This window comes from Echinops telfairi, unplaced genomic scaffold (genome assembly GCF_000313985.2).
Source record: "Echinops telfairi isolate 266 unplaced genomic scaffold, ASM31398v2 ScPeMD7_3;HRSCAF=10, whole genome shotgun sequence".
In the NCBI taxonomy this organism is placed as follows: domain Eukaryota; kingdom Metazoa; phylum Chordata; class Mammalia; order Afrosoricida; family Tenrecidae; genus Echinops; species Echinops telfairi.
This window is the reverse complement of record NW_022103899.1, coordinates 59,367,143-59,376,043: the sequence shown is the minus strand read 5'-3', so window position 1 is coordinate 59,376,043 and position 8,901 is coordinate 59,367,143.

Here is an 8,901-nt window from a genome sequence, read left to right as displayed (position 1 = left end):
CCACCCCCCACAGTGCTAGCAAGAAAATCCCTGCCCTCAGAAAAGCTTGCACAAGGACAGGCATGCTGGACTGAGTTCCAGTAAAATGATAATGAAGATCGTGAATAGTTTATACTTCTGAAACCAGGCACTCTTCGCTCCCTTGCTAAACTAGCAGTGTTCTTGCTTGTCCTAGTGTATCGTTCTACATCTGGGAATGGGCAGCCCCAGACGTGGGTGGATGTAGGAAGCAAGATGATTCATAGAATATTCTGGCACACACGCTATAAAGCTTGTCACACACAGCCCAACTGGCACACAAAGTCTTGTTTTAACCTGCCCAGGAGGCATGGGGCCGGGACAGGAAGGAGAAGATCTTCAGGAACAAGAATCTAGTGGCCATACCCTGGAAATGCAGCCGGAACACAAAGGCACCCTGCAGCGCATGGGCAGATGGCAGGCTGCCAGCTGGCCACAAGTTCCTGGGACTCCCTCCTTGGGGAGCTCCAACAGGGCCCTGTTCACAACGAGAAGAGCAGACAGGTGGCAGCATGCTGGTTGGAATCCGGACAGTGGCAACACCCCAAGCCCGCTCACTGTCATCCAGGCGACTGACATACCAGCCTACAGGACAGAGAACCTTTCTCCCACGAAGCTGCTGGTGGGCTTGTACCACTGCTGTACACTCCAGAGGCAGGGTGAAAGCGGTGCTCCAGCAGGTGCAGAGGCAAACCAGTACCCTGTGCAAAGATGTGCACACGGGCGAGAAAAGATTGAAGGAGCCGTGAAGGGAGCACTGTGTCTCATGTCATGTATCTGTTAGGACAGCACGCAAACGTCTGACCTAATTGGTTCTCATAAACAGCATCTGTACAGCAAACAGTGGGATGATTTGTGGAAACAGCTGTGCACAGTGTTTCCCTAGTAGAAATGTAAACAACGGTATGGGCTGAGATACGGAACTCACTTTCAAGGCTATGAGAAATTCAAGTGTGAGAATAGCAAACGTGTCTGGGAGCGGGCTGTGAGGCTGCAGTTTTGTACCGTCTCTGTCTGTGTCTAATTTGTGCTGCAGCCCTGTAGTGTCTGTCTCTGTGTATGTATGTCCGTTTGGTTCCATGTTCTTGCTCCCTGCTCGAGAAACCGCGGGGCACGAAAGAAGCAGGGAGGACCCAAAAGGGAAACGCCTCAGTGGTAAGTGAAAATCCACAGGAGGGACTTTTGGGGGTTAATAAATAAACCTGTACGGAAAACCAAAGGGAGCACCACTGTGGTAAGTGAAAATCCACTGGAGGGATTTTTGGAGTTAATAAATTAACTGTGAGAAGCAGGGAAAACCGGAAGGGAGCGCCTCTGTAATGACTTAGAGGGACTTTCGGTTGGGGTGGGGGGGAAATATGGGAAATCCCCCGTCCATGGAACGTGAATACCAAAAGTTGATAAAAGGACTTCTCCATTCTACAGGGGCGGAGGTTAAAGATACATTATTGGGAGAATTATTTGCGCATGTACAACAACATTGTGATTGGTTTTACAGTCAAGATAAGGTGCAATTGAATTCGCGAGCATGGCAACAAGTCGTGAAAACATGACGCGCTGCTCGTCAACGGGGACAGACTGAATTTAAAGCTACGGTCTTTGTGCAGTGCTATTACCTAAGCTTGACAGTTATTAGAGACAGAGAAAGCTGAAGAAAAAGATAAAGATAAGAGAGAGAATGGAATCCAAAGGGAGGAAGAGGAGTATGCAGAAGTAGCTGAGGAGGAATTAGGTCCAGAATTAGCAAGGAAAGAATCAGATGATGTGGGAGAAGGAAATAATGTTCAAGAGATTATAAAATTGCTAAAACAAATGCTTACAAAGAGCCCTTCAGCAGTTCTTTGCCCTCGATTGATTACCTCCTGCGAGGCTTCCCTCTCCACCACCGCCAGCTGCTGCTCCATTGCCCAGAGCTACTTTCACTTTCGCTCGGCAGGAACGTGGGGAGGAGGAGGAAGATTTTCCTTTACCCCCAGGATTGGATACCATTTGTGATAAAGACAAGCCGGCTCCCGATCCAGGAATAATGGCTTTTCCCATCACAAGACAGCCGATTGCCCCTAACGCTCAATTTCCCCACGGAGGACACAATGTCCGCTAGACTACATTACCCTATAAGATTTTTAAAGAAATTAAACAGGCAGTACAGAGTTACGGGCCTCCATCTCCTTTTGTTCATGGTCTGATAGATGCATACTCAGCTGAGAATGTGTAGCTTCCCTTAGATTGGGAAAACTTAGGAAAAGCTGTGCTAGAAGGTTCTCAATGGTTACAACTTAAAAGAGGTGGTGGAGCTAGCATGGATGAATGTATCAGAGCTGGTGCAGGGATCCGAGGAGCCGCATATCAGGCTGAGTTATTGGCAGGGGCTATAGCTGGTGCTGTGGTTTCTGGCAAGCGCTCTGTCTGCTATAGTTGTGGCAAGCCTGGGCATTTTAGCAAAGACTACTATAAAGGGAAATATAATAGAAGAGAGGAGATAGGAGATAAACAGCCCCCTGGCCTCTGCCGCAGATGTGGCAGAGGTCAACATTGGACATATAAATGCCATTCTAAAATTGACAAGAACAGCAATCTATGGCTTCCCGTTGGGCTGTCGGGAAACATTCGAGGGGGCCCAACGCCCTGGGGCCCCCGGAACAACAATTCAGGGTTCCCACAATATCCTGTGAGGAATGGGGTCAGCCACCAAATGAGCAATTTTTAACTGTTGCTGATCTTCATTCTGCTACTAAGGGGAGTGCAGCTGCTGACTTGGCAGTAGCCAGGCTTATTGTCTATCCCCAGGAGGAGGAAATTATAAATTAAAAACAGGAATTTATGGCCCTATTCCCCGAGGTACAGGGGGACTGCTTATAGGACGTAGCAGTTCTGCCCTTCGGGGACTGACCATCGGTATAGGTGTGAGTGATGAAGATTTTGTGGGAGAGATTCAAATAATGGCTCGAACAGACCATGCATGCTATCACCATCCACGCTGGAGAGCGAACGGCTCAATTATTATTCCTTAAATATATTCCTTTCCCCAGTGGGTAGAGAAAGAAAAGGAGGTTTCGGAAGTACTGGGAAAAGAGTGTTTTGGGAAACCTTCATAAATGACTCTCGACCGGCACTTGCTTTGATTATGGAGGACGAATATTTCCAGGTCTTCCTGACACTGGAGCTGATGTTTCCATGATGAGGCGAGGCCAATGGCCCTTGCAGCAAGTAGATGTGGTTCTTTCAGGGCTGGGACGAACAGCTCCCGTATTTCAGAGAATTAAACCTTTGAGTTGCGAAGGGCCAGAAGGGAAAAATGGAAAGGTTGCTTTTTATGTAATAAACACAGGGATTAATCTATGGGGCCGGGATCTTTTGCAGCAATTTGGAGCCTTTTTGAGCATTCCTAGTCTCTCTCAAGCGGCTTAAACTATGGTGTTTACTATGGGGTTTAATCCAATATCAGAAGAAACCTTAAACTAATAGCCACTGCCCATCAGCCTCAAGCCTTACCCCTCAAGTGGATAATTACTACTCCAAAATGGGTGGAGCAGTGGCCATTAACCCAAGAAAAACTCGTGGCACTTAAAGTATTAGTGAGAGAACAATTAGACACGGGTCATATCGAGTCTTCCACTTCCCTTGGAATTCTCCAGTCTTTGTTATAAAAAAGAAAAGCAGTAAATGGAGATTATTAATGGATTTGAGAGAAGTAAATAAATGCATTCAACCCACGGGCGCCTTGCAGCCCGGCCTTCCTTTGCCTTCTATGGTTCACCAAGATTGGGTTTTGTTAGTAATAGATCTAAAAGATTGTTTTTTCACTATTCCCTTGCAACCTGAAGACAGGGAAAAATTTGCTTTCACCATACCCGAATATAATAATGGGAGAGCCACTGAGAGATACCAGTGGCGACTCTTGCCTCAAAGTATGTGAAATAGTTCAGCATTGTGTCAGGAATCTGTGGATCACGCGCTACAACCGTTGCGGACTCGCAATTCAGATGTTATTCTCTATCGTTATATGGATGACATATTATTGACTGCTCCCACTAAAGAATTAAGGGATAAGTATTATGAAGAATTACAGGCTCAATTACAGCAGTTTAACTTATGTATTGCTCCTGAAAAGGTACAATTAGATTTATCTATTAGTTATTTAGGGTTTCAATTAGCTCAGAGTCAAATTCGTCCGCAAAAAATTACTTTAAGAAAAGATTCTTTAAGAACTTTAAGTGATTTTCAAAAATTATTAGGCGATATCAGTTGGCTTTGTCCGACTTTAGGCATCCCAACAAATGCCCTTCAACATTTATTTTCTTTGCTGGAGGGAGACAGTCGATTGGACAGTCCCAGACAGCTGACTCCTGTAGCCGAAGCAGAACTGCGAAAGGTGGAAGAAAGAATCTCCACTGCTTCCTTGCAATATTTTCAACCTCAACAACCACTGCTTTTATATATCTTTCATACGAAACTTTCTCCTTCAGGTTGCATAGGTCAAAAAGAGTCCGTTTTAGAATGGTTATTTTTAGCTAATAAACAAAACAAAAGATTAGTAACATACCTGGACAAAATTGGACAGCTAACACTTAAAGGACGACACCGCCATGGTCAGCTTTCAGGATATGACCCACAGACTATCGTTACTATGTTAAGCAATAAGCAAATTAATCAATGATTGGAATTTAACAATAACTGGCAAATTGCCTGTTCAAGTTACATGGGGAATCTTGAGAATCACTATCCGTCCTCCAAATTATTTGTGTTTCTTAAAAGGCATCGTGTTTGACCTTATTCTCCCTCTCAGAATGTCCCTGTTTCAGGACCTACATTTTTGACAGATGCTGCGGGTCATGGTAAAGCAGGCTCTTGGAGTGAACAACATCAGAAGGTGGTTGGTTCTCCCTGGAACTCAGTTCAACAAGGAGAACGTTCTGCTATCTGCTTAGGACTACAAGATTGGCCTAATATTCCTATCAATACTGTTAGTGACTCTCAGTACGCTGTTGTAATTACCACTTTAATATCACAGGTAGCTTTACCTTTATTAGTGACAGAACCATTACAACAACTATTTCATATGTTGTTTGATCTTTTGGAATGCAGGAGGTTTCCTTTATATATCGCCGACATAAGATCCCATTCTCTCCTCCCAGGCCCCGTGGCAGCTGGAAATCAACATGCCGATTCTCTTTTGATTGCTAATATACAGGAGGCTACAGAAGAACATTTATTTTATCACACGAACACACTTGGCTTACAACGTAAGCATCTTATCACCAGAAAGCAAGCTAGAAAAATTGTTAGACAATGTCCTGATTGTGCCAAAATTAATTTACCCATTCTTCCTTCTGGGAGTAATCCCCGTGGATGTTTTAGTAATCAGATTTGGCAGATGGATGTTACTCAGTATGCACCTTTTGGTAGGCTTAAATATATACATCAAACCATTGACACCAATTCTCATTTTCAATGGGCGACCCTTCAAACATCTGAGAAAGCTGATGCAGTTATATCACATTTATTGTCTTGTTTTGCCGTGACGGGGATACCATAAGAATTAAAAACTGATCATTCTCCCTCATATACATCAAAAAAATTAAAAGAATTTTACACCATTATCATGTAACTCATATAACAGGGATCCCATATAATAGTCGAGGCCAAGCTATTATTGAACAGGCTAATTGAACTGTAAAACAGCAACTTCAAAGACCAAAAGGGGGAATATACAGTACTTCTCCCCGAAATTTATTATTGAGAGTATTATTTACTTTAAATTTTTTAAATCAGTGGCAAGCGCTAGAGGACTCTGCAGCACTATCTCATTTTTCTAAGCCTAAAAGAAAGTGCTCCCCTCCTGAACCAATATTTTATAAAATCAAAGAAGGAAAGATTTTACATGGGGGTCGAAGGTTTGCTCTTATCTCCACAGATTCCGGAGCTGAGTGGTTGCCAACCCAACTTCTGAACCGGAGAGATGGCTAAGAGGTCTCGCACTCAGAAGTTTCTGCAAGCGTTTCAAGAGCTGACAATCACCCGTCAGCGCACCTTCTTGGTTGCGACAAAGAGGGCTGTTCCTCCTCCATGGGGAAAATTAAAGAAGCTAACCCAAGAAGCGCAGAAGGTGGTGGTGCAAGCACGTCAACCCTGCAATCCTAACACCATGTTTTTAGCAATGCTAGCTGTAATCAGCTGTCAGGTGGGGATGGTTCGCAGTTCTTCATTTACTTACTGGGCCTACGTTCCTAACCCCCCTTTGCTTCAAGCCGTTTCTTGGGGTGATTCTGAAATACCTTTATTTACTAATGACACGCATTGGATGCCCGGACCTTATGGAAAATTCCCCTTCCCTTTTGCTGAAGAGGAAGGCAGGCATATTAATAATTATAGCTTGGGGGTAAGGGGGTTCCCTATTTGCTTAGGATATGGTTCTCATTGTTTATCTTATTCACATGAGCTTTGGGGAGTGAGATATAATCATTCTTCTTTTGCAGCAACTACGGTTATTATTTCTGCGAGAGGCTTTAGGGGAGAGGCCGGTAATATCTCCGAAGCCGCTCCTATCCTGTTATCTACTTGCCCACGCCCTAATACATTTTCTAAAATACCTTTAAGATGGCACATACACAATGGTTCTTTGAAAGGAACTGGCAATGAAACTGTTATTTGGCATGACGGAGGATTAACCCCTCCTATGCCACATTTGTTGGAAGATACAAACTCTCAAGGTCATTTATGGCAATTATTAGAATCTGGGGAGCCAATTAAAACCTGGATTGGCAATATGTCTATCAATATTTCTAATACTGTTGCACCTATTAGTGTAAATCTTCATATGAATGCTACTCGATATATTCAAGCTTGTGTGAAAATTCCTTATGTCATTTTATCAGGAGATATTACTTGGAATTCTAGTAGAGGGGTTTTGACTTGTTCTTTAAATTGCACTTTACAACATTGTGTAAATTTTACCTGGTGGAAAACTTTTAACCAAACCCGAGACAGTTTGTATCTTGTTAAAGCACGTCCTGAGATTCGGTTTCCTGTCAATTTAACTCGACCCTGGAGCAAATCTGCGGGAGTAATGCAGATCTGCAATGCCTTGACTGAATTGACCCATCGAACGAAGAGAATGTTTGGACTGATAATAGCCACAGTGATTGGACTTGTAGCTGTAGCATCTACTGCAGCTGTGGTGGGAGTTGCTTTGCAGCAAGAAATACAAACAGCAGACTTTGTTCAAGGGTGGCATAAAGATTCTCATCTGCTGTGGCAACAACAACATGACATTGATGCTCAACTAGCTGAAGACGTCACCAACTTACAACAAACAGTGTTGTGGACGGGAGATCAGATATCTGTGTTAGCTACTCGAGTTATGCTTCAATGTGATTGGAACACCTCTTATTTTTGTATTACTCCTGTTCCGTATAACATTAGTAAGGATTGGGAAAAAATTAGAAATTTATTAATTGGACATAAAAATGTATCGAGAAACCGCCGGCATCAGAAAAGATACACGTATCTATGGTTCATTGGTCAATTCTACCAGAAGAAAAACACCAGGTCCTTCTTCCTAGTCTGCCTTAGCTTCCCTGAATCCACCCCACCCCACCCCACCCCTAATGCACTGGGGCTACAGCAAACACATAGATGGGTGATGGAACCGTATCTATAAACCCAACCAAGCCAAACACACAGTCACCGAGTGGATTCCAAATCATACCAACCCTACATAGGGTTTCCAAGACTGTAAATCTTTATGGGAGCAGACAACCTCATATTTCTCTTCAAGAGTAAATGGTGGATTTGAACCATGTATCTTGCAGTTAACATACCAATGCTTGTCCCACCACACCAGCAGGACTCCATAAAATAGCTACAGTTACATGTAAATTCAGATACGTAGGTGCAGGCACATCTACTCAATGAAGACACACATACAGACCCTCCTCCAACTCTGCCATGTACCTTCCAAGAATGACGGTGTTGAAGCTTTAAGACCACATACCTGGGAGACAATTCAGTCAATTGGCACATAAGGTCATTCACAAAAAGCATCACCAGCATCTCTGTGAGGAGGCTAGCATGTGAGAGTTTCAAATCTTTCAAGCAGCTGTCTAAGGCACAACTACAGGTCTGTATGTACACTAAGAAAGTGTCAGGATACAACCATAAAGCACAGAGGAAAAACCAAGCCTACATAAGCCACAAGCTCAATCATCTGAGACCACAACTAGGTGGTACTCACCTACCACCACAGACCATTCTGAATAGAGGGTTCAATAGACAGTACTGGGTGCAATAGAAGAAAAATATGGAGCCGGCCTCAAAGTCTTTGAGAGAGTTAAAGTTTATTGTGCCAACCTGGCTGATAAACACATGTGGGGTTAATTGAAGGTCAAAGGGATAAATGGCTCCGTGAGCCTCACCTTCTAGTTCTCGGGTCTCTTGCTTTCTGATGGTTGCATCAGGATGCAGCTGCCTTAGCTAGTTCCCTGCCTCAGCTGGCAAGGCTGACTTCCTGCAAGACATCCCTGAGGAGAAGCCACATGGACCTACCCCGATGCAGCCCTGGGTGCTGGAGCAGCCATGTGGAGACCCCTGCCAGCATTGAGATGTTTACACGTTCACTGACTCAGCTTTCCTCCTGCAGTCGGCATCATTGCTCTGTTTTGTGAGATGGAGGAGGACTGTGGATTGCTGTCAGACATATGGGGTAATGTTGGACTTGTGGGCTTGGGCAGCACTGGGTTGGGATGTTTTCTTGATATGCACTTACCCTTTATATAAAACTCTCTCTTATGCATATGATTTTCTGTGGATTTGTTTCTCTAAAGTACCCAGACTAACACAGTCTCATTTAGAAACAGACATGCTGGAACAGTAGAGACAGGAAGA